Source organism: Lactuca sativa, chromosome 2 (assembly GCF_002870075.4).
Source record: "Lactuca sativa cultivar Salinas chromosome 2, Lsat_Salinas_v11, whole genome shotgun sequence".
NCBI lineage: Eukaryota > Viridiplantae > Streptophyta > Magnoliopsida > Asterales > Asteraceae > Lactuca > Lactuca sativa.
Window position 1 is genome coordinate 186,910,924 of NC_056624.2, and position 27,902 is coordinate 186,938,825.

The 27,902-nt window shown below is 33.0% G+C and overlaps 1 long non-coding RNA gene across 1 annotated transcript; it reads left to right on the forward strand.

Annotated features, from left to right (window-relative positions):
* Window positions 1–23,114: 23,114 nt before the first annotated feature.
* Window positions 23,115–26,434, forward strand: LOC122196776 (uncharacterized). Its single transcript, XR_006188832.2, has 3 exons — window positions 23,115–23,489; window positions 23,603–24,944; window positions 25,907–26,434. It is a non-coding gene; the product is annotated as an uncharacterized LOC122196776 (long non-coding RNA).
* The last annotated feature ends 1,468 nt before the right edge of the window (window positions 26,435–27,902 follow it).

Sequence of the window (27,902 nt, forward strand, 5' to 3'; positions counted from 1 at the left end):
GTTCCGTAACTCTAACCCTAAGAGGCTCTTCCAACCGCCACCATCCTTCCTACGATTTCCAGCGCCGCCTCCTTACCTGTTGAAGCCGGAGCACCTGTTGTCAACCACCGAGTAGCATCGGAACATCCAGCACTGTTGTTGCTCCAAGCTGCCGAAGAAGATAGACGTCGAGGAAACGTCCCGACTGCCGCTGCTGTTGTTCTCATTCGTGCAACACCTTCTCCTTCTGACTCGCCGTCTGCCATGCCACTGGCATCGCCGATCGATGACCCTACAGTCGTTGGTGTCGTCCGTTGGTGCCGCCATTGTCGTGGTGAATTTCTGCCTCCCGTTCGTTCCACTGCCATCGCCGTACGCAAACAAGTTTGTGATTGGGTTCGTTTCACAAGCAAAAGACAGGTGTATGTGTGTGTTCTTCTTCTACTACTGTGTATATCGTGTGCGTGCACTTTATTTGACCGAACACCACAATAGGAGCCATCACCACCACCGTGAGCTGGTGGCTATCACCTCCAGCCACCGTCTGCCGCCACAAGGGTGGCTGTATCATGTGTATTATTGAATGTGGTTGTGTGTATATGTTATTCATTGTGTATTAGGCATGTTTTTGATGGTGTAATATTGTATGTACATTGTATGGCCAAATTATTCAAGGAAAACAACCTGTCACCACCGTGAGGTGGTGGTTGCCACCTCACGTCGCCATTCTGCCGCCACCTTGGGTGGCTATGTGTTTTGTGTATGTGATTGTTATTTTTCGATGCTTGGACATTTTTATCCAAAAATCATAAAAACCACCACGAGGTGGCGGCCGCCGCCGTGAGTCGTCGTTGACCACCACTACCCGAGGTGGTAGTCGGTGGTTCCGAGTTAATTAACATTAATAAACCTAAAGACTTAACCAATAGACTAATTGACACACGATTAGGTTGGAAACCCTAATTAGGGTTTAGAAAACTCTAATTTTGGATATATTGGTTTTGGAGTTGTCGGGACCCGCGTTTGGACCATTGGATTTGGAATTTTGAATTACGCCCGACCACATTGCATGTCTGGTCTAGTGGAGTGATGTACTTAATGGATTAAGTCCTTAATGGGTTAAGTAAGAACATTTAACCCTAATCGTCATTTCATGTGAGCAACCCTAATTTTGGTTGGGCCATGAGTTGGGCCTTTTTATTGGGCTTTGGTGATTGGGCTATTGATGGGCCATCCAAGAACATGTATATGGACTAGAATATTTGGATTGAGCTTTAGGATAAGACCCATTGGAAAGTCTTGGGCCCAATTTGGAAAATTGGGCCACAGGTGGGCCATAATTGGGCCTTGATGACTATTAGATATTGGACCATTGGAAATGTCAAGTGATTAGACTAGAATAAATGGTTAGGCCTTAAGGTAAGACCACATGAGGAGTTTGGACCCAATTTGGAAAATTGGTCCATATGTTCGGCTTTGGTCCATTATTTGACTTTTAGGCCTTTGGAGTGTGAGTTTGGGCCTTGGGCTTGAATCAAGCTAGGCTGGGGGTAAAGTAGTCTTTTTACCCCAAGCATGGACTTATGGTTATGTATTGGAACCCAACTATTAATTGGGTGTTGTTTTGATATGGACAATTCAGGAGTCTGCCATCCAGCAGCTAGGGTTTTATCCGCGGGACTTCGACAGTGTGAGGTGAGTCTCCTCACCATACCAATGGGTCGGAGGCACCAAAGTTGGCCCATTTATTTAGTTGTGGTGATTATTGAGAATGTGCTATTGATACATTGTGTATTTATGTGAAGACCATGTGGGGGTTCCCATGACAGTTAGTTAAGACCATGTGGGGGTTACCATGGCAATTTGTTATATGTAGTATGCCAGTTGTCTTCATGACACTTGCATGTAGTGGTTACTTTCCATTGTGTTGTGAGTATGTTATGTATTTATGCGAAGACCACGTGGGGGTTCCCCGGGCAGTTAGTTAAGACCATGCGGGGGTTCCCATGGACCATGATGTGATATGTGTTATACCAGTTGTTTATGTGATATGTGATATGATAGCAGTCTCTGTGATGCTTGCATGGAAGACCTAGGGGGTTCCCGAGGCAGTTGGATATCAGACCATGTGGGGGTTCCCATCGCATTCCAGGCTAAGACCATGTGGGGGTTCCCATGGCAATGGGCTAAGACCATGAAGGGGGTTCCTATGGCACCCGGTGTAAGACCTTGGAGGGTTTCAATGACAACATTATATGTTTGTGAGACCATGTGGGGGTTCCCATGGCAGTGGGTTAAGACCACGTGGGGGTTCCAGTGGCACCCAGTGTAAGACCTTAGAGGGTTTCCAGGGAATCCTTATATGTTTACATGTTTAGCTTATATGATTGTATGTATGGTTTGATTGGTAGCTGGTGAAGACCATGTGGGGGTTCCCATGGCAGTGGGCTAAGACCATGAGGGGGTTCCTATGGCACTCGGAAGAAGACCTTGGAGGGTTTCCATGGCTTCCCTATATTTTTATATGCATCGCTTGTGTAGTTGATATGATTTATGTGATTATGTGTATAAGACCTTAGAGGGTTTCCATGACATCCTTATATGTGTATATGCAAGGTTTATGTGATTGATATGGTTTATGTGATTATATGGGGTATGCTCTAGGGAACTCACTAAGCTTCGTGCTTACAGTTTTGTTTATGGTTTCAGGTATCATCAGTTTGGAAAGGAAGGGCCCGACTTGATCGTAGGGCAGAAACTCGTTTTTTCCACAATATTTGATTTTGGGATGAACTCTGATAAATGTTTTTAATTAACAATGTTTTTGGAAAGCTTGGATTTAAAAGATATATATTTTTAGTGTAATGAAAAATGAAATGTGTACCCTTGATTTTTGGGTCGTTACAGTATAGTTGTAATTGGACGGACCATATTAACATAATTTTGAGTGGAGGCGATACTTTTTCAGAATTGATGGTCATATGGGAATACGTAATGCTTCCATTGTATGAGTTGGTTATTAAAATCTACTTATGAGTTAGAAACTTAAATGCAAGTAAGTTGTTCAAGGAGTATACCTTGAATTTGAGACTTAGTTACCATGAAATTTTTTTAGGTAACAAAGTTTCAAGGGAGCATTTTATGACATCGTTGGCTAAGTCTCGATGAATTTGGTGCCACGTCATCACAAAAGGATATTACATGTAAGGTTAGACTCTAACACATTTAGTGATGACAAGAATTTTGAATTCTTACACTTGTAATAAGGATTTGGAATTGTGAAATGAGCATCATTGGAATTATGTCCAATTGATATGCTCACAAAGGAAGGACCATAGAGAGACATAGTATACATGTCTATAACATGGCATGACTGATGTTTAATTCAAGTTCTTAGTTAATTACTCGAAACATTATACAATGAATAAAGTCTAATTAATATGGTGATTAAATAAGAAGTTTTTTATTTATATTTAATAGTTTTGAGTCCATAGCTAATTAGGTTATTCTTATGTTTCACTTCGCATTTTTACTTCCCGAATAATTGGATTATTCAAACATCCACATTCACTCGTACTTTTGGAACTAAGTAGCGAATTAAGATTGTCATGAATTGGATTGTAGGTTGTTTAAGGGGTTAGACATAGCAATGGTTTTGCTGCAATGTTCATGAGTACTTGGAAATGGGGATTTCAAGTATTGGATAAACCCACGCTCAAATAATTACTTAATGGATTTTATCACGAGTAATTTTGAGACGATAATATCTTATATTCTTGAAACCGATATATATGAGTTGTTGTTTACAAGTTAGTTTTGCATTGATAATACGTCAATGCATTAGTAACTTGATGTTATAAAACGTATTGTTGTGTGTGATTTGATGAGCAAATAGTGCAAGCATATGAGTCGAAGTTTATCCGTTCCTTTTGCCCTAAACGGGAAAAAGAGATATATGTGGGCCCCTCGATGATTTGATGATGACATCTAAAGTGTTTGGCCAAGCCAAGACCGAATTGATGTGTTCAATTAGTAGTCTGATTTCATTCGTCATAAATCGGAAATCGAGAAACAAATCTTGGACAGAGAGATTGATTATAATCCATGTCTCATGTCCATACGGTATCTTGTAGAATGCAGGAATATTTGATCACTTATCTAAGGACACGTCACTGACTGGGTTAGAGTTTGACAGTGGATTTTGGTAGCTACAATTTGCTGATCGGTTTGGTAGTTATACTGACAGTTATAGTTATTAGACTTATCAAGTTGAAGACTGTTGGATTAGGTGTCTAAGCCCATTACTATAATTGGTATAAACTTGAATTGATAGTAGCACAGTTCTTTTGGGTTGCCTTCAAACCTGGTAATTAAATAGGATAACTATTAGAGAGAGAAGAATGATTTATTAATTTATTACTTGGTTAATAAATTAATGAGAAATCAAAGTAAATGATTTATTAATGTATTATGGAAATAATACATTAATTAGAAATCATATTGTCTAATTAATATTTAATCAGAAATTAATTTGGAATTAATTTTGGGGTTAAAGGAATTAATTAAAAGTGCAGCGAGTAAAGGTGACAATGTTCAATAGTTGAGCATTGTGCAATTCTAGAACCTCCCAAAATGGGTGTGAACGAAATCTAGAGTGTCCTAGGGTTTCTTAGGCTCTAAGGGTGCCTTGGATGCCATAGGGAGGAAGTTATGGGATTAGGGTTATCTTGGATATACCGACCTTATCCAATACCTTCCTAACACCTATATAAACCCTCATTAGGGTTAAATTTCGTCTAATCCTTCCTTCTAAGTGCCTTTGACGAAATTTTGGTCCCTTCCCTCTCTCTTTATTGTTTTACTTGGTTGATAGGGTTTGTTTGTGAAACATTAGAGGCGCGACACTTGTGGCGCTTGCTACCAAAGGTCTTTAAAGCAAGGATTCAAGATTGTTTACAATAACAATCTTAAAGGTATGATTTCTAACCCTTTTGGCTTGTAAATTTCGAAAATTGTATTTACCTTCTAGGGTTTCTAGTTTTGTGTTCAATGCTTGTATGTTTAATAGAGAAAACATAGATCCAACAATTAGGATTGCATGCACACATATGGATTGTCTGTTATGCTCAAAACCGATCAGAAACTGCATGCTAAGTATTATCAAGGGTTGTTATATGCCCTTTTTCATGCCAGGAGTCTTGAGTGGGGCACATCTTGTTGGGCTAGATTTAGGTTGTCATCCATTTTTTTGGTATGGGCCCTTGGGGAAAGCAAATTAGGGGTACCGCTTGGAAGATCACTAGTTACATCAGCGTGTTATTTTAGCACAGTGGGGCAGAGGAAGTTGTAGTGCAAGTTCATTTGATTATTGGAATTCAAGATAATTATGGGGTGTAAGTATTTGATCAGTATTCGAGTGCAAAAAAGTTGCCACCAGATTGATATTCTCGGGTTTATGAGGACGGTCCTCATATCAGAAGCTTTGAGGAAAATATCTCATTGGAATTCGGTTGTTCCCTCATGGGACAACGAAGTCAGAGTTCATAAGTAGTTGTGTCACCCAATATGGATGGCAGGTGATTGTTAATGGAATCTATGACCTGATCGCTACCATTATTAGGGTAAGAGCGGTAGTGAGTGGGTGATGATTTTGGTCGTATGGGTTTGATCAGACGCCATGATTGTCAAAGAAATTCAAATTGTATCTATTGAAGATGTTTTGAATGCATGAATCCTTTGGTAAGTAGGTTGTTGGATTGGTGATCTGTTGGTTCGATAAAGGGGTTCATTATTCGTTGACTTTAGTGAGGTTGGCAGGGTGTAGTTACATCCAAGTGGAGGAGAACCGTTTGGATTTTTGGGAATGGTTTCAAGTGTGGAACGAGGAGGATTATCACACCCTTAGTCAAATAGATATTAAATTCAAGTGGAGGTTTGGATAGAGGTTGCTCAAGGTTGGGGATTCAAAACCTTGAGTCGATTATATGGCGCATTCATAGTTATGCTTGGTAGATATATGACTGGATCTAGGTTGAGGGTTGTGTTGGAGCCTCTCTTCCTGTTCTTGTCTAATCAAGGCTTTGGGATTCGAATTATGACCCGGACACCTGATTAGGATATAGTTGATATGGTATTGACTAGTGTTTGATTGTGGGTTAATATGGTAGATGAAGAGAAAGACCGTAAGTTGGGCTCATGGCTGGTATGGGAGTGTTGTAAGACTACGGGGTAGACGTAGCATACACAAGGATGATAGGTTGTCTGTAAAGTGTTATAAGTCTGCGATGGAGTCGTAGCATTCACCAAGATGAGATAGACCATGTAGGCGTGGATGCTGGGCTGAAAGAGGATCAATGCATGCCTGGATCTAGGCAGACAATATTGTTAGTAGACCACTCCTTGTTGGGAATGAGGATCTTTGGATTTGAGGCGATGTTGGGCATGTATAACACTCGAGTGTGGATTCTATATCGTAGTCTCATTGTGTGACCGTGTGCGAGGTTTTCGGATGATTGGGGATTTTATATCTTAGTCTAGTGGAAGGTCTCCATGAAATCGGAAGAATTTGGATATAATGCAAGTGTGAATATTTCTATTTTAGGTTGTGAATTCTGGGTTGGCACAAAAGAAAGTGACTCGCGTTGGGAGTCACCTTTTCTTATATGAAAGTTCTTTTCGGCAACAATGTATGGCCAGGGATTCTGTTTACCAGGGGTATCAACAAGATAATATAGGATTGGAAGGATTTCATTCGATTCAGTTTGCAGGGTGAGGTCATGTTGACTATATTTTGGAGTGGTTATGGTTGCGTGGAGGTCAGGAAAGACATTGGATTTTCAAATTTTGGTAGAAAAGTGATGGTTATTCTTCCTTATTTGAAGTTAGTGGAGCAATGATTTGTTCTCCATTCCGCCGTGTGTATAAGTCTTCATTTAGCCGAGCAGGGGGTGGGGGTGGGGGAGGGGTTCGGGAAGATTCGATCGATTCGTTTAGGTGTCTGGTAAGTAGCAAGGAGTGATTTTGAGGATGAAATTTTAAGTGGGGGAGAGTTGTAACGTCCATTTTTGAGAAGCTTCCGATTTCAGTAATTATGGACTTAATGGAACAAGTTAGGGCCCTAGACTTCAAAGGTTTGGGGTTTTAGACCTAATTGGGTATGAATTACATGGGATATGTGAGCCAAGCTTTTAGTTTGTGCTTTGTGGTCCAAAGATATAATGGTAAAAGTGATGTTGCGGACCTTTTATTGAATTTAGGATTTTAGTTTGGAAGGTTTTGACTCAAATGAGACTTAACCGGATTGTAGGGATTTTCATTACCTTTCCGAGCATATAAAGAACGTTGAAATCGGATTAGGGACATGAGATTTATGACCATTAGAAGTTAGGAAGGTTTTAAGTTTAGGCTAGTACGTTGGGCATACTAGGCTTAAATGATTGTGGAGGTTCACCCTGGTACGTTGGGCGTATGGAAGTCATATCAAACCCTAATATTTGGGTCTTGGACCCTATTTAAAGACCTTAACTCATTTTAAACCCTTCTTACCTTCAACCTCCTTCCTCTTTAACCCCAAATTCGAAACCCTAGCCCTATTTGTGAGATCCTTGAGCTTTTGAGTGTTTTGGAGTATTTTTGGTGCATCTTGGAGAAGAAGGAGTTCATCGAAGAAGTGTTGGTTGTCTTGGAGCTTGTAGTTCCATACCCTTTTCACCTTGATCTTTCTTCTGGAGGTAAAAAGCTTCAAAATTTATGGTTCTTTTTGTAGATCTAGTTTTGGGTTATAACTTTCCATGTTTTGGTCCCATGGTTTTAGTTCTTGTAAGTAAAATCTACTCTAGAGCTTAAGAGTGTCATTTCTTGTTAGATCTGAGGTTCATGTAGCATAAAAATCGGATCTTGATGAGTATAATTCTTCTATGCATGAGTTAGTGGCCTTTTGGTGAAATTATGACTTTAGAGATTTGGTTTAGACATCATTAAGCCAAGAAAAGTCATAAAGTCAGGAAATTTATGACTAAAGATGTCCTTTGGAATCATATTTGGAAGTTAGACGTTTTGTCTTAAGGAATTAAGAACTTAGAATGAGAAATAGGGCTTCAGCATGTCGTATGTGGGACGTACTGGGGTGGTACACTAGGTGTACACACCAAAATGGATTTTGGTCCATTTTGGGTGTAACGCCCTAAATCAGGTATGGCTTGTACCCTCGAAGAATCCCTATTTTGACATAATTGGCCCCTTGGGTACGTTGGGCGTACGTATGAGTACGCTTAGCGTATTCTGCATGAAGGATCGCGGAGGAGCCTTACGTATGTTGGGCGTACGTAGGGTACGTCGGGCGTACGCAACAGATGGCCAAAACCCTAAATCTCGGACTTTTCCCCTATTTAAACACCTTTTAGCTTCTTGGGCCAAACCCTATCAGTCTCTCTAGCCTATTTTCGTCTACTTTCAGCTGTGATAGTGTGTGTGCGGGTTTTGGAGCTTAAGGAGTGAGTTTTGTGGCCATTTTAGAGTTCTTTCAAGAAGGAGGAGTTGCTAAACAAGCTTGGTTCGTGTTTATGCTTCAAGAATCTGCATATTGGTCATCTTGCAAAGCTCCTGGAGGTAAAAAGCTTGCACCTTTCCACTTAAGTCTCTAGATCTAGCTAGGGTTTTCTAGATTTGTTCCTTTTGTGGATTTTGGACCTCCATTTGTAAGTTTAGCAACTCCGAAAGATGGGAATGTTAGATCTAAGGTCCCTTGGTCCTTTAATGTCATAAAAATGGAGTCTTGGTGGGATTTTGGACCTCATGCATGGGTTAAGAGCCTTAGAAAGGTCTTAATGAAGGTGTTGGGTGCATATATGGCATGCAAAGGCATAAAGTTGCCAACTTTATGCCTTAGGACGTTTTATCAAGCTTAGATCTGACTTTTGGATGTAAAGAAATCGTGTATTAAGCACTTAATGGAGAAATTGCTTAACCTAATTGTACGTTCGGCGTAACCCAGTATACGTCGCGCGTAGTCCCCAAGCCCCCAGTACGCTGCGCGTACCAGGATGGTACGCCAAGCGTACGCATCACAGTTAGGCCCAAGTCTGTTTTGGGCCTTTGAGTTAATGGGCCTCATTTGGTTATTGGATATGGTTATATTCTGGGAATTGCAAGTCTTTTTATCTGTCTTGGGCCATGGACATATTGATTGGGCCTTATTGGGCTAAGAGGCCCATTAATGATCTTGGATTTGGACTTTGGGGCCCATCAGCAAGGGAAGGATTATTGGGCCTCATGCAAGGGTTTGGAGTTTGGGTTTCCTTCGATTAATTAAAATCCTAACATTGATTAATTCTATCTTTCAGCACGGGAGGTTACGGGCTGTTAGGAAAGCAGCTTTTGTATTCAACAGACTGAGGTGAGTCTTCTCACCATACCCATGGGTCTAAGGCACCAAGGTCGGCCCATTATGTGAGTATGATTTATGTATTAGTCATTCTGTGATTGGATATGATATGTGATGGTGTGTTTTGGATGTAAGACCATGTGGGGTAGCCTATGGCAGTCCTAGGTAAAGACCATGTGGGGTAGCCCATGGCATTAGATGTAAGACCATGTGGGGTAGACCATGGTACTCCTAGGTAAAGACCATGTGGGTTAGCCCATGGCATTCTTACATGTTTTATGTATGCATGGCTTATGTGATATATGTGTAGCTTTAATTAGCTAGCAGGATATGTGTATGTGTATTGTGTATGGTATGCTCTGGGGGACTCACTAAGCATTTCTCTTACAGGTTGTTGATTTGTTTCAGGTACATCTGAGCCCAAGGGCAAGGGCAAGGCGTGATGGCGCAACATGCACTCTATCTCTCTTTCACTGACATGTTCTGGAGACACTATGATGATTTTAATAAAGTTGTAATGAATGTTGATTTGAAAACAATTATGTTGGGATTTCATGGTTTATGCAATTGTGTTTTATTACTTAAAAATGAAAATTTTCTTTGAAAAATTTGGGTCGTTACAAGTTGGTATCAGAGTCTTAGTTTGAAGGATTCGGGCACACTCTTGAGTGTGTCAGGACTCAAACTAAAGAAATGGTAAAAATTGTTAATATTTCTTGATACGAGATCAGATACAGCCCTTTAATCAACAAGGCTAAATAACCCTTTTTTATTTTCTTCATATATATATATATATATATATATATATATATATATATATATATATATATATATATATATATATATATGTGTGTGTGTGTGTGTGTGTGTGTGTGTGTGTATATATATATATATATATATATATATATATATATATATATATGGAAAGTTTAATAGATAACTATTATCAATCAAGGAACCAATGAAACAATTCAAAGCGTCGGAATGTAAAGCGATCAACAATAAAAGAAAAAGTTGTAGACTTTTATACTTTTATAATAGACACATATACATCGGATTATAACAAAATTCACTTCCTTGTTTTAGTTTGATTTTATTTAGGCAATGCTTTTTTTTCAAAAAGAAAATCGAATATACCGTTGCATATTATTTTTCGTTCTCTTTCCATAGAGATTCATATTGATATATGAAAAATCGACTTTTTTTCAAAAAAAACTCACTTCATTTTTGTTTTTGGTTTTGAAAGGTTAAAATCTATTTTTTATCGGAAAAAATTAATAAACATATCAAAATTCATATTCTTTTTTGTATTCTTTAAACATAGATTCATATTGATGTTTTAAAAAAATCAAAATTTTAGTTCAGATTCAAATTGTGAATATGCTCAGATTCACAATGTGAATAATAGTAAGTCGGATTCACATTATAAATTATAAAAACTATAATATATACAATTCAGATTCATAATGTGAATAAATTTATTTGTTGATTTTACAAAACTAATTTACAAATAATTAAAACGTTAAAATATTATAAACCTATATAGAAATATATTTTGATTCATATGTAAATTTCACTTAATTTATAAATAATCAATGAGTTGAAATAGTAAGTCAGATTCACATTGTGAATGTTAAAATTGAAATATTTACAGTTTAGATCCACAATTTACATCTGAATTGATTGAGTTTTTATTTGTTTTTTTTAAATCGATGATAATGTTTATTAATAGAGGACACAAAATTAAGAGTTTTTGTATAATTAATTTTTTTAGATAAAATAAATTTAAATATTGAAAAAACAACAACAAAATAAAGTGAGTTTTTTTCGAAAAAAAAATGGTTTTTTATATATCAACATTGATCTTTATGAAAAGAGGATGAAAAATAGTGAATAAAGGTACATTCGAAGTATTTTTTCGATAAAAAAACGTGGCTTAAAAAAATTTAAACGAAAAAAAGAGATGAAATTTTTGGTAAACATGTGAGTTTATGGTATAATTTAGTGTATGTGCGTCATCCAATTTATAATTGTACATTCATTCTATTGGCCGTTGATTATTATTATTTCTGTTGCTCACGATTATTTTCTTAGTTCATTGTTAATAATGATTCTCTATTATACCTTACTCACACGTTTTAGTTGGGCAAAAAACATATAAGTACGTTTATATGAAAAAAAAACTTTAGGAATATTTTTTTAAGGTTTATAAAAACAAATAATTATGTTTTTTTATATGTATTTATTATATTAATACATATTTTTAACGTATAAGTATGTTCTTATACGTATACATATATATTTAAAATGTTTTTAACATGTATTTTTATTAATCTTAATAATAGGAAATCTAAAAAATAATGTATTTGTTTGCAGCAGCAGCAGTAATAATAATAATAATAATAATAATAATAATAATAATAATAATAATAATAATAATTAAATTTTCAATATTTAATAAATATATATATATAAATATGAAGGAAAAAAAACACGACTCAACCTAGTTAGTTTATTAGTTGCAGTTAAGATATGTAAGGTTTGATTCCTCACTTCACGTTTTTACCCAAAAAAAAAAAAAAGAGTTTCCTCACAAGAAGATATATCTATCTTTTAAGGATTAAAAATAGACTTAAGTGCACAAATGGTCACTGTGGTTTGCTCAAAATTATCACTTTTGTCCAAAAAAGTTTAAACTAGCACCAGAGGTCCAAAATTTTCATTTTGTTGATTGTTTGGTCCAATTTATTCTGATTTTTTTCAAAATGACGGATTTGCTCTTATTAATATGATTTTCTTCTTTTTGTTAATTGTTTTCCTGTTTTTCAGATTAAATAATAATAATAACAATAATAATAATAAAATAAATAATTTAATTAAATCTCTCTCTCTCTCTCTCTCTCTCTCTCTCTCTCTCTCTCTTATATCTTCCTTTTTCTTCTTCATTTTTATGGTAAAAACATCACCGGAGGTGGATGCATTTCCGGGGACCATTAAGAACAACTCCACCGGCGAGCCAAGGGGTTGTCATCGCAACCACCAACTGTTGCCTTCGTTAATGTTTCCGTCTTCTCGGATCAACAGAGGATCAAAGACCTCCATCCTCTTTTACGTTTTGTTGCCGATCACAACAGAAAGGGAATGAAGGCTCCGGGGATAGCCTTCTGTCGGCACCCTTCCTCGTGACTGTGTAACCACCACAGATGAACCACCATAGGACCAAGTTTCTGTGTTGCCCTCGTGTTTCTTTTCTGCTTTCGTTCAAGTTCTTTTTTCCCTGATCAGACAAGGACCGGAGAAACCCACTCCTAACCCTCTTCCTCATCCCCTTTCTGCGGACGATCACCACCCACAAACATCCCCCACAATCTGTTGCTGCTTCCAATCGGGTCCCTCTTCTCGATCAAACAAAGGTAGAGGACTGAAGTCCTTATTCCTCCTTCATGTGTTGTTGATCGATTAAATCAGAAGAAGAAAAAAGACGATGGCAATTTCAAGATGAACAGAACACAAGCCCTAGCACCGTCCACGTCGTCTCTCGACCCTCCTGGCTCCATCAAACGACCCTCGGGTGAGCTTTAGCTTTAGAGTCTGCCACCATTCTCATTTCCTAAAACCCTAGGGTTTTCAAAGATTGTCGTCGCTTCAATCCCTAGCTTTGATCTATGTGTCACATCCTGAAACTTTTAGGGTTAGGGTTTCGCTGCCAGAGCTTCAATCTGGTGGCGTTCATCTTTTCTGTCGGTGGTGCTTATATTTTCTGCCGGTGGTGTTCACGATTTCCGGCGAGAGTAAAGCTTGGGTGAGGGAGTAAGGATGGTGACGTTCTCTTAGAGAGAGAGAGAGAGAGAGAGAGAGAGAATTTTTTTATTTTGTTATAAAAAAGATTATAAAAATAAAATAGAAAATGCAAATTTTTTTTTCTTTTAATCAAAAAAAGTATTTAAATAATAGAAAACTGAAAAAAAAAATAAGGGCAAAATAGTCATTATGAAAAAGTTTATAGAAAAGTGGATCAAACTCGCAACAAAATGAAAAGTTTGGACCTCTAGTGCTAGTCCAAACCTTTTTGGATCAAAGTGACAATTTTCAGCTAACCATACGGACCATTTGTGGAGCTTTGTCATTATAAAGAAGTTTATAGAAATGCTTCCACCCCAATTGGTAGTAGGCGCGTTTTGGGAGAGAGTTTTTGCAAGTTTGAGCCTCCCACAAAAGACTATTTTTTAAAGAGTAAGTTATACACATCGTTCATCGTGCAGGTGTTAAAATATACATGTTATCCTCGGACCGTCCTTATTTTCAAAAATGAATACGTACTTTTCTTATCTTTAAAAATTAACTCGGACCGTCCCTCACTTGGTTAAACGTTGCACATATTATCACTTGTTAATTTAAACTTACATGTTTCATCAATTACAAGACATGAATTTAGAAAGATTTTTAAGATCAAATGGAAAACAAACTCTACTTGTCAAATTTGAAATGGAAACGTTGCATGTAATCTTGTCTTATTTTTTTTTTTTAATCAGATCCGATATCAAAGATTTAAAGTTTAAACTTCCATGTTTTATGTATTAATTATATAACTAACAGTTAGCAATACGAGCCTATTCAAATATGTTACTAGATATCTTTTGGTTCATTTAAGATCTGCAATTTGGTTTTTGAATTTAAGATACATCTATTTTCCATCAAGTCAAAAAATAAATAAATAAATAACTTGATTTCGTTACGTGCATGTTTCTTGAATTCTTGTTCATCGATGAGAAAGAAAGTTGGATGAGGGTTTTGTTGACAAAGATCTGCATATGATTTTACAAAGATTTTTTATTATGAGAAGTTTCTTTGTGAATTTAGATGGAAGAAACATATATAGAATTTTTTCTTAACAACTTTTAATTTTGATGTGTATATAATTAAAGAGTTTACGTATTGGACATTTTTGTATTAGGTGTTGTTTGATATGATTCTTATTAGGTTTCATAAGACTTTGGGTCTAACTCAATCCTAACTCTTCTGATTTGTCTCTTATTCGATAGATTGATGTTATGTCTAATCCAATATTCCAATTAAGCCTTGACACAATCAAACATCACTTAGTAATCAACTATTAAACATCCCCTTATACATTAAACATAATGTTTATTGCCTGACTTTCCTTGATAACATCTAAGGTTTACGGTTACACGCATGCTTGTCTTCTTTTTAATGTAGTCCTTTTCACAATGAAAACCGATCATTCTTAGAAATATTATGGAACGACCTATAAATCTAATTATTTTGTTTTAAAGATATTGACAACTTTAATGTTTTTCGTACACAAAACCCATGGTTAACGTGCTTTTGTATAAGTACTCAAACTTATGAAAACTTATGTTTTTTTTCATGGAGTTGTCAATTCCACATTTAATTTTTTAAATTTCTTTGGCTCTTCGATGGAAATTTAAAGAAATTAAACACTACATTTATGCAACGGTTATTGTAGCAGACAAGCTTTTGCTTTATAGTTTATACTTTATACGTACTTTAACACGTTTTTTTTTACTTCTAATTCAAATAGTGACTACACAATATAGTTTATTAATATTGAATATACTGTCGTTCTATGTTTCACTTTCATCAACAAATGACTATACATTGTCACAACAATAAATTATTGGTATTTCTTTGATTGCCAGTTAAAAGAATACAATATATCAACTAAAAAATATTATGCTGATGGAATGCCAATTTAATATCCATCGTGTGTATCTAATTCAGGGTTAATAATGATATATATTTTCAATGATGATGATTACAAATCATAATTAATATAATTTAAATGATTTGTTAAATGTTTTCTAGTTGTAATTTCTATTTTATTGTTATGTATATTACTATATTATGACCCCGCGTAAAACGCGGAGGAACATATAAAAATGTACATGTAAATGTATAAAAAAGTTGGCACTATAAAAAATAAAGTAACATAAACAGACTTAGCATTATTGCTAACATTTAAATGTTTGAAAATAAAACAAAGAAACACTTTAATATTTATAATCGTTGAAGAACCTCTTTGTAAACATAACTTTTTGTTTTATTAGTTGGACAACCTTCCTCGTAATATATGAGTACCTTCAATCTCTTTTCATTTGTGACGCGAGAAACAAAAAATATATAACTAAAAATGAGTGAAGACAAGCTTATGCAAGTATAATCCAACATTTGATAATTATTGTCATTGACTTTTGTTAGTGGCCATAACAAAATAAACTACTATAGAGAATTGTTTCCGTTGAAAACAGAATGAGATTCTTTCATTAGATGAAGTTAAATTCATGCAAGGTATATAAGTAGTCTCCATAAAGAATCTATCATATATGATTCAGGCTTCAATGATGTTTCTTCCAAGCCTAACAATCTATAATCTAGTACAATTGCATAGTTCTTTGGTTTGGTCGATATTACAAAGTAATATGACTGGAACACATATTTTTAGTGTAAGTTTATGTTTGGAAATTCTAGATGCCTTAAAATCATTCAACATAACTGAAGAGTAAATTGATTCCTCAAAAAAACCCGGTAACTCTATATCACGTAAAGAATTTGAACTTATATTTTTTTCCCTTCATCTTTCATCAATCCTAAAATGTAGTCATTTGTAGCATCAAATTCTTCATTTGTAGGGACCAAAATAGCTTTATCTTGAAAATATGATTGATCATCAAGATGATTTTCAAAGGATAGATAAATGATGGATACAATTGAATTAATATGGTCACCTATAGAGCGAGCAACAACGTCTTTTGGAAATTCAATTTCAGCTTCACCATCATTAGGGCCGCCAATATTACCGTCACTAATTTTAACAATCCACTCATCAAATGCTTTTGTCTCATCCAAATCTTAGTTATACAACCAAAATAAATCTCATGTTTACGGTTAAACGTAAAATTGTACATCACGTCGTAATTTGGACGAATATGATGCATGCACAGTATCCGAAAAATTGCCTCTTTGTATTGCTCGAAGAATTTGTCTAAAGTCATCTCCATAAAAAATGGTCTTGCCTCCAAACGATTCTTAAAGATAAATACCTACAGAGCAATGATATCCTCTTTGTTGACCATATTTGATGTATAAACTTCATTGTCGTTGAATTGTTCGTCAGAGTTCACTAATACTTTTGTATTGACACGCGATATCCCTCTAGACAATGCCACATAAAGTTGGCCACGCGTGAAACCGATTCTGGGAGATAAATACCTACATTTGAAATTGTTTCTCCCTAAGCTTTATTGATTGCCATCACGAAACATAATTTGATTAGAAATTGTTTTTTTATCAGCCTGAACAGTAACATGTCATCTTCATGCGGACATAGAAGAAACCTTGGACCAAATCTCTAGATAGTTTATTTTGACTATTAGTGATGCAACGATACCAAATAGTTACTTTTGATGATAAGTTTCAGACGACTATTTAGGGGCTTAAGGTTTATAAGGAGGGTGTATTGCAATAAATATTAGCAAATTTGTTAAAAATGAGACTTATTTATGAATGCAAATTTCCATATGTTCTTAGCAGGAACATGCTATACTTTAAAGAACACGTAATATATTGTTCTTGTATCATCTCTTATTCATATATAAGTATACATTAATCCTAAAAAATAGTTATTTTGTCAAAATATATGTTTAAAAACTAAAATAATATGTGAAATTTATTTTAAAACGGGTAGATGCTAACACTCTTTTTCGTAATATGATTTTCATATATGAAAAACATAAACCATGATTACTTTTATAATTTGAAAAATTAAAACATGATTACTTTTATATATCTGACAATATTTTCGTATAACAAAACTTTAGAACATAATTAATCGTTTAAAGATAATAATGAAATATTGAAATAAAGAATCAATTAATTGGTTGCTATCTTATTTTTATTTTTATAATATGATAATCTCGTTATGTCTTATTTAAAAACTTATATTATAATATAACTTATATATATATATATATATATATATATATATATATATATATATATATATATATATATATATATATATAGGTTTAGGTTATTGTATTTAAACTAATTATTGTACACCTATCGTATGCTATGAGAATTACTAACAGAATAAGTTGTTTAACAATGCGAATACGTTCAATCTTACAAAAATATCGTCATTTTCATGCATTCTCGTTAATTATTTTTTTTTCTCACACATCGTTTTTCACTCATTTTCATTTTAACAGAATACGACCCAATAAAACATTCTGATAGAAATGAGAATAATAATAAGTGTATAATAACCTTATAGACGATTTAATTAGTGAGAATGTGTGTTAATGATAATAGTTATGTAAGATTGAATGTATTTATATTATCAAACAACATATTTTCTTTATCATTCTCATAGCATACGATAGATGTACAATAATTAGTTAGCATACTTGAACCTAGCTCTCTCTCTCTCTCTCTCTTGATATATATACATATATATATATATATATATATATATATATATATATATATATATGTGTGTGTGTGTGTGTGTGTGTGTGATAAATACAAAAATAAATTAATATATTATTATCATTCTACTTTTTTTTTTGCAAATTTCAATACTAAAAACAAATTTACCCTAGAAAATTGTCATATTAATGACCTACTAATTAACAATTAAATTTATATACTCCATAAATGGTTCACATGTGAACAAAAGTACACAAATGGTCCATATTTGAAATGTTTTTCTTACATAAATGGTCTATTACGCGAAAGAAAATGAAAATGTTTTCAAAAAAATCCTATTAATTAGCTCTAATGTAGAAATTTTTTTTTCTAGATTAGCCAAAAAGAATACGGAAAAGTCATTTTTTGAAACTACGATGCTATTAATGAACGTTTTTGCAAAGCTTAATGGTATTAATGATTTTTTTTCCAGAAAACAATTGTTTAAATGAGCTTCAATATACAAAAAATATAACTTTCCATATCAACTAAAAATAATACAAAAAAAAACATTTTTTAAGAGTATGATGCTATATATGAACTTTTTTTTTTTCAAAGTTTAATATTAAAAGCAATTTTTTTCCAAAAAAGGTCCTAATATAAGGTTAAAAGAACATATTGTAAAATATTTATCGATCTACATCAGCAGGAATTAAACATTTCCATCAATACCCAATAAGGTATATAAATCATGCATCCTTCTGTAATGAATTCCAACGCCCTACAATGTGGAATCCCCTCAGTCTCAACATTCCATAACTCAAACCACATCCGATAATCAGTATGAAGAGAAGCTGCAATAAAAAATAATAATTATCACCATCTTATACAAATATTAGAGATTATTGGGGTATTAGATAATGTAATAACTTGCAATTAAATATAATTTTCAAATAAAACTTAGTATGAGAAACTAACCAATGTGATCAAGGGTCAAAGAAGGCATTATAACTAAAACATAAACAAAGAGCTATTAGGGATGAAACATGAAACTTTAAGGAGAAACATACAAATTTAAACCGTGAATGATAACAAAAATCAACAAGTATATTTTTTAAGTAATTTAAACAAATATATTTTTAATGTTATTAATGATTTTTTTAGCCAGAAAACAATCGTTTAAATGAGCTTCAATATACAAAAAATATAACTTTCCATATCAACTAAAAATAATCCAAAAAAGTCATTTTTTAAGAGTATGATGCTATATATGAGCTTTTTTTTTCAAAGTTTAATATTAAAAACAATTTTTTTCCAAAAAAGGTCCTAATATAAGGTTAAAAGAACATATTGTAAAATATTTATCGATCTACATGAGCAAGAATTAAATGTTTCCATCAATACCCAATAAGGTATATAAATCATACCTCCTTCTGTAATGAATTCTAACGCCCCACAATGTGGAATCCCCTCAGTCGCAGCATTTCATAACTCAAACCACATCCGATAATCAATATGAAGAGAAGTTGCAATAAAAAATAATAATTGTCACAATCTTATACAAATATTAGAGATTATTGGAGTATTAGATAGTGTAATAACTTGCAATTAAATATAATTTTCAAATAAAACTTAGTATGAGAAACTAACCAATGTAATCAAGGGTCAAAGAATGCATTATAACTAAAACATAAACAAATAACTATTAGGGATGAAACATGAAACTTTAAGGAGAAACATACAAATTTAAACCGTGAAGGATAACAAAAATCGACAAGTATATTTTTTAAGTAATTTAAACCAATATATTTTTAAAGTAACTTAAACCAGGCCGCAAGTTTATCCCAATATTGTTCCCTTAAGCATTTCATCGAACAGGTATTAGACAGGTAGACCAAACAAAATTTCCAAGTATCCAAATCAAGGTCTCAAATCCTAACACATCAAAAAAAAAAAAAAAAAAAAAAAAAGAAACCCGATAAAAAATCAAATTTGTGATTTTAACAACCAAAAGCAAAGGATATGACATACATTGTGTATGAGTCTATCGTTTATAATTTGATTGCTCAATTTATTGAACAATTCGTCAAAAGTATGAAAAAAATGGGGAATCCCTTGGAAAGATCCGATTCAAATTTCTAAATAACACAACTGTGACAATTAATTTTCAAACCATAAAATTTGACACCCTCATAACATAAAAATCTAAATATATTTTACTTACGTTCACAAGAACCCAGATGAATTCGACCATTTCTGTTGTTCGTCAACTCCAATTTCGACCTACAAGAAATCTAAAAAAAATCAAACAACTTGAGTAACAATCATTTTCATGTTGTCACAACTTTAGCATAAATATCGACAAATAGTATAAATATTAGTTATCAAGAAATAACCATATATGAGATGACTAAAAAGTTGTCATGTGGAATTTGAGTTACTTGTTTTCTTACCTTTAACTGATATATTTACAATTCCAGTCGTTCGACTATAAATCTAAATCGTTAAGTAAAAATCAAAACAACATGTTTTCCCCCATTTTCTTCTCCACTACAAAATTTAGGTTAGATATATTATGTAAAGAATAGAGGGAGGCGGGGTATTTTTGTATTTTATTTTTTGTGAGATTTAATTGTTATTAATAAAATTCCTAATTTAATTCGTTTTATTTTTGGTGATATTTAATTGTTATTAATAAAATTCCTAATTTAATTCATTTTATTTTTGGTGAGATTTAAGTGTCATTAATGGAATTCTAATTTAAAATGTAATATACGTTTTATAAAATCTATTGACAAAAATAAATGGGTTGATAAAGATGATGTCATCAAATAATCCAAAGGTGGAAAATATATGATTGAAATACAATCAATGATTCTGATTTCTTCAGTTTAGAATTAAAGGTTCTCTTTTAATAATATTTAGATATTGTTCTTCTATTTTTCTCTTATGCAACTTTTATTTTATTTTTAGAAGGTATAATACATACGCGATTTAATAAATTTGTTGTAACCTTCGTTAATTAAGGGCATACAATATTGGAATTCCTTATCTAATATTGGAATTCCTTATCTAATATATATAGTATAACTGTTTTAATAGAATTTAACACTTCATATATTATATTAAGGGTATATATTTGGATTTTGGAGGGGATAACACTTCTACTTAAAAGAGGGATATGGATAGAAATAGAGAGAAGGTGACGGATGTCGAAGGAAAATCGTGTTCCCGAGTTTCATTAATAGAAAGAAAGTGAGGAGAAGGAAATGATTTTGAAGCCATATTTCCTTTCCAAATTTCCCTCCTAAATTGGGCGGATTTGAAAAGAAAGTGAGAGAAAGTAAAATCTTTAAGTTTATTTTCTTTTTTCTGGAACACAAAAACTTAAAATTTTTCTTTCTTTTCATTCAAACTCAGGAACATGGAATAATTTTTTTTTTCTCTTCCCCTCCCTTTCTTTCTTCCAATATTTTCATTTCTTTTCTTTATTGAATTTATAAAAAAAAACCTCAGAAACAAAGTTGGATATATATATATATATATATATATATATATATATATATATATATATATATATATATATATATATATATATATATATATATATATATATACTTTTATTGAGCCTACGAGGCTCTATCATATAAACGTCTAATATTTTCCCAAAAAAATATGTTTAACTATGATATTTTCACCATTTATTCTACAAAATCTATTTTGATGGTAAACTTATGTGTGAATTAATTGACTACCAAATGCATATATATTTGAAATTTAAGCTTTAAAACATGTTTATTGGACCTTTTTAAACGTGTTTGGAACATCAACTTTAAAGCAAAATTAATATTCCAAAAAGCTCACAAGTTAATAGAAAGTTCATTTACTTTGATGACTTGTTACCATCCTTGAAACGGATGAATTTTAAAATCCATTGATCCAACCTTAGACACATGTTTTACATCATTTGAAACATGTTAAGAATGCCTGCACAATCCTTCTTATCTTCATATCAAAGCAACGTATAGAACTCATTTCATGAACAAAAACAAACATAACCATGCTCAAGATTTGATATTGCTTAATTTCATATGAAAACTTCATTTCATATTACATCAACAGTTAAACGTCCTATCAGCAATGCTTCATATGTTCAAATTCAACCATTCTTCTATAAATATTTGGTCGTAAACTTTCTGAAAATACACACTATAAATGAAGGATTATATATTTTGGAATGACACTATTCTCATGGGGTTGCAAGACCAACTTCACAACATCTTTTTCCACCGCATATCATCAAGAAAACAAAAGTGAAACCATCTGAGTCTGGAGAATTGTCAACCCACCATTCCACACAACTTTCTTAATTTCTTTAGACGCGAAAGATGCCTCAATATAAGACTGCCGATCACGAGTAAACTTTTTAAAAAACTCGATGTTCTGAGTAGACCGGAAATTCAAAATGAATTCAATTTTCTTAGTAAATTATGAATGAAATTCTTGTTTCACACATGAAGAATCCACCGTCCATTCTCCATCAGTGATGATACCATGAATATCAATATATCTCCTATTTTAGTTGACTATATAAAGAAAATATGTAAAATCTTCATCTCCTTTAAATCTCCAACTAACTTTAGCCTTTTGAGCTAAATCCATATTAACAATACGAATATCACTCGATCCTTTAATGAAATTGATCCATGATTCCAATTCCACCGTCGTCATACCACCTTTGTCTATATGGTCTTCAATGTATTTAAGTTTCTTTTTGTTAATGTATAGTCAAGTTTTGTATAGCTTAACCCAATGTTGTATAGTTGGCAAGGCCTAATGTTATTGTATTTGTATTTGTAACTATCATAGTGAAAGATCAATGAGAATTCAATAATTATCACTTTTGTAGGTCGACTTTTTTTATTTATTTTTCATCTTCATTCTCTTCGAATGCCAAGACTTCAAGTTGTTCTTAAAAGGATAAAAAAAAATTCTTAAAAGCAACCATGGGATTATCAAGATAGTTTGTATGTTGATTCCAAGTATGTTTAGCCGCAGGTTCGAACCCAACCATAAGAAACCAAAAATTAAAAATTTTAAAGGGAATTATAATAGTATAATTGATGGTCAATTCCTTCAGAATAACCGGACGATAATCCGACCATTTTTATCGAACGACAACCTCGCAGTATGTGGAAAATAATCAAAAATACTTTTAAAACCAAATACCTATCCAACTTGCTCATCTTCGATCCACATTTGTTAATAACCTCCAAGAGGAACGCAAACTAACTCTGCATCCACAATAAATTGATTGAAATTAAAAAGTCCGTCGAAGCTTGACAAAAACACAAGCCATTTCTCTTACTAACCACAATTCTAAACATGGCTGCCATTTTGAGCCATTTGAGCTAGGCTTAACTTTGGAGCTATACATATTTGGTCCTTTTATTCATCTTAATTATCCAGTCTATGGAGTACCAACGTGGCAATATCCTGTTCATTTAGAGTATATCATGTGCCACATGTTTATTCATACCTGCTTCGATCTCCGTCCAAAAGTCAAGCTTCTTCCCCAAACAGTTGTTCGACCATCATCACACCTCCGCTACTTCTCACCTTCTGATTCATGAAAGATCGGATTAATTTCTCTATGATAGTGAATCATCAACCGGAGAGGGTAAGCCTTATGCTTTGACGACACCTCACTTTTGTTTTAACCATCTATTTCGGCATATCATACCCTCGATTTTGTTTTCATGAATTGATTCTCTGCTTTTGTTCGACAATTAGGGATCGAAGGCATCTTCACGAGCGAGAATTTCAGCTAATCATATGATTTCGTATGATTCGCTTCTCAAGGAAACGGTTGATGGTAAAAGAAGATGTTGATTGTCGTCGATCAAATACCAAATACTCTCTTTTGCACGAACAAATCCTCAAATCCATGTCGACCCTCTGATTCGATTGGATCGTCACTATCCAGAAAGCACAAATTCCCTTCCAATTGTGTAGTTCTCTTTCCACAACCAAAAAAAGTCCCAGCTCCTTGAATTATCGTGTGCTCCACCGGAGGTTGAAGACGGAGATTTCAATCTTTATGTGTATTTTATTTATTTGCACCTTGGTACACATTTAGGGGTGTTTGACTTAGCTTTTCTAAGTCCAAAATCCTTTTTAGGAAAAATTATAAAAAAGTCAGGATTTTCTGACTTTTTCAAAAATTTCATTTTCCTTGTATAAAAACTCCAAAAATAACTTTTAAATTAGTTTTGCCAAACTATCTTTCTTCCGTTCTCTTTCTAAGATTTCACTCTTGTGTTTTATTCGTTTGAAATCTGAGGCCTGATTTTCGGTGGAAACGAGAGGTGAGCATGGTGCGGTTTGGTGCAGTTTTAGAGCCAAACCGAACCGCAAACCGCAAGGTGCGGTTTTTGAATTCTAGAAACCGTTGGGTGCGGTTTTTCAATGGTTCGGTTTTGCAGTTTTTGAGTGCGGTTTCAGTTTGTACCGGTTCGGTGTCAGTTATAAACCGAGTCAAACATATGGTGCGGTTTTTTATGTTCACCAGTATGATTTTTTTAACTGAGGTGTTCATGTGAAGATTTATGATTGTATGACATCGTGTCATTTCATTTCCTCGCATTTAGAAGCTGTAATTTTGAGTTTTTTTAAGTTGTTTACTTGGTCACTTCATTTGCAACCCATATTCACAAGCTCATTTTTTTTATTCAATTTGTGCTTAGAAGTTACAAGCTTGCAACTTGTAACCCATATAAACACTTTACACATAATCATTAAGTTACAAACACAAAGTGACAAACTCACATATTAAACCTAATACCTAATTATTAATTACCTTCAAGCTCAATATATAATATATGTATGAATTATAATTTATTAGTTTTTTAAATAATATGTATAATTTTATAATATAAATTAGTGATTTATTTTATTGTTAATAAGCTTGTGGTGCGGTTAGGTTTTGGTGGTCCGGATTCTAGATAGAAACTGCACCGCATCAATATGAAAATTTATTGGTTGCTACCATTTTTCTCCAACAGTTCTTCCAACGGGATTTCTAGTAATAGATGGGGCTTCCTCACCTTCAATGGCATTACAACACCTCAATCAGGTATGTTAGCCTTCAATTTTCTATTTAGGTTTCTTCTGCAGTTTGGAATTACCTTGATTGTTGGATTTAGGACAGTATCGAACTACTAGAATTCGAGTAATACTTAAAGTCACAGGATTGGATTTCCGGTAAAATCATTTCTTTCAAGTTGATTGTCTTACTTTTTTTCAATGCTAATGAAAGCACAAGATGTGAATGATGTTTGGTTTTCAATCTAGTAGTTCATGGTTATATTAAAGCAAAGAAAGCTCTCTCTAATTTCTTCAGGGGGTTTCTTCATGAGATTTGTTGTATGAAGTGCGTTCTCTTGGATTTATAAATTAAAATTTGTTTCTTTACTGTTAATTTATTGGGTGTTTAAGTATTTAACTTTTTGTGTATTTGGTGATTGACTGGATACACAATGACAACTAAGTTAGAATTCCCAATCCAAAACCCTCTTTTATCTCAATTGGGTTTTAAATGTTAGTCCCATTTATGAATTTATGGCTTATATGTTGCGAAATCTATAGTTTGCATTTGGAGTCCTTATTTTCAGTTTTATAGTATGTTAAATCATATTTTCTTTAATTCTATTTGTTGGTATGTTGAATAGTGTTTAAGGAGTTACCCTTTTGGATAAGAATCAATGTTGAGTTAGTACTACACCTGGCTCGCAAGGTTATGGTGCCAAAAACAAGGTCGAGGACCTGAAAATGAAGGCTAAAGCAGATAGATTGTTATGACCATATCATCAAATAAGAATAACTCATTAGAAAATTAAAAAAAAAAAAAAAAGATATTATTTTGATTTATAATCATCATTATATTTCTAGGTTTCAATCAGCTTCAAGTGCTGGTCCTCTTAAAAAACAGAAAAATAAGGCAATGGCACTCATGAAATTTACTTTATCAACAATATTGTTTTTTACATTTCTATTTTTCAAATTTGATGATGAATATAAAGTATTATTCTTCTACAGGTTTTCAGGGACACAAGCTAATGTAGGGGTGGCAATTGATGGTACGACAGGGGAAAAAACAAACGACACGAAAGGAAATTGGAACGAAACTGAAATTCGAATTTGTGTTTGTGTCAAGTGTAAAAAACACGACATCTTCGTGTTCAAAATTTGACACGAAATTGACACAATTTAGCATTTATTTTTCGTGTTTTCGTGTTTGTCGTGTTATATATGATTAAATATTAATTAAATAAATTAGTTTTTATTTTATTTTATCTTTGTCATGTCGTATCATGTATGTCGTTTTTTAATCAGTTCGTTTTCGTGTTAGTTAAAAAAACGACATCGTGTCATGTTGTGTTTGTGTTACATAAAACATTGTCGTGTCGTGTCGTGTTGTGTCAGACAAAAACATGACACGATGGCCCGAATTGCCACCCCTAAGCTAATGTCAATGGGATATTTGAATTCGTATGTCTTTCTAAAAGTGTTCTTATAAGGGCATCTTCAACCCACCCCCAAAATCCATTTATTCCCCCATTCTTCTCCAACTCTACCCCATTTTCACCTCTATTTTTGGAGATATGCATAGTATTCCCCCATATATGGGGGAATACTATTCATATCTCCAAAAATGGAGGTGAAGTTTGGTTGCCAATTTTAGTCACTCTCATTTTTATTTTATACATATCTAGTTTATTTTATCTACTAATTATAATTTAAATGCAATATTTAATATTTATAATATCATGTTATATACCAATTTATATTGATTAATCATAAATATAAAGTTTAATTAGTAGAGGGGTGTATTTGATAATATATATATATATATATATATATATATATATATATATATATATAAGTTATAAAAATGGAATATTCTAGGAATATATTTTTTGAGGTAAAAAATGAGGTAGAAAATGGAGTAGGGTTGGAGATGAAACATTGTTTACTCCATTTATGAGGGAAAAAATAGAGATGGTCTAAGAAGTTTAACTTATTTTTATCATTTATTAATTTTATTTTTTTAATACAGAAGGCAACTGTGCTGCAAGTAGATAAGCTTGAAGCTGCAATTTTATCTTTTTTTTGTGACACCTTGTGTGTATTGCCTTTTTATTGACTTGATTTTTTAATGTGTTTTTAATCTTTTGTTTTGTTTTGTTTTGTTTTGCTTTGCTTTGCGGTTTAAAATTATTAAATCTTTTGATCCCAAACAACTTTTTTGCTGATATTGGAATTACAATACTTCCTCTTCTACTGTTAAAGTTGGTGTCCCCTTCTTAATTTCTTAATTGATAGCAATCTACTAAGTGTCTCTAATTTTTTTATAAAAAAAACATGTAACAAATATTGTAGATATGAAATAGCAAATCACATTAGATTGTAGGTGAATATGATTTAAAACAAATAACTACTACCTAGCTTGCATTTGTTTTTTTTAGTATTTGTCATCAATCAATGTCATAATTAAATTCATATACATATATCTTTTTTTTAAACGGAAAACTAACTAATTAATTTACTCCTAAATAACCACCTATGTCTCTAAAGAGACTTGAACCCATGACCTCTCATTTGAGAGAGTCACACCGGGTAACCAATTTTGAGTATTCAATGCTAATAACTAAATTCGTATGCATATATTCACTAACTAGTTTATAACCCGTGGGAACCACGGTTAGAAAATTAATTTAACTTTCTAAGTAAAAACTCAAAACTATTAATTAATAATTTTAAATAACTTATTAATTAAAAGATATTTTTTTTAGTTATATATAAAATTATAATCATTGATTCAAATAAATACATAAAATATATCATCTTATAATTTGTATAAGTTTTATTTTATTATAATTTGTATAGATTTTATTTTATTTTTATTCTAATATTATTAATTTAATGTAATTAAAATGTGATTTAAATTTTGAATTTTGAAATTTGAAATGGAGAATTAATAAATTGATAAGTGTCATGATATTAATTACAAGTGCCAATAGATTGACAAGTG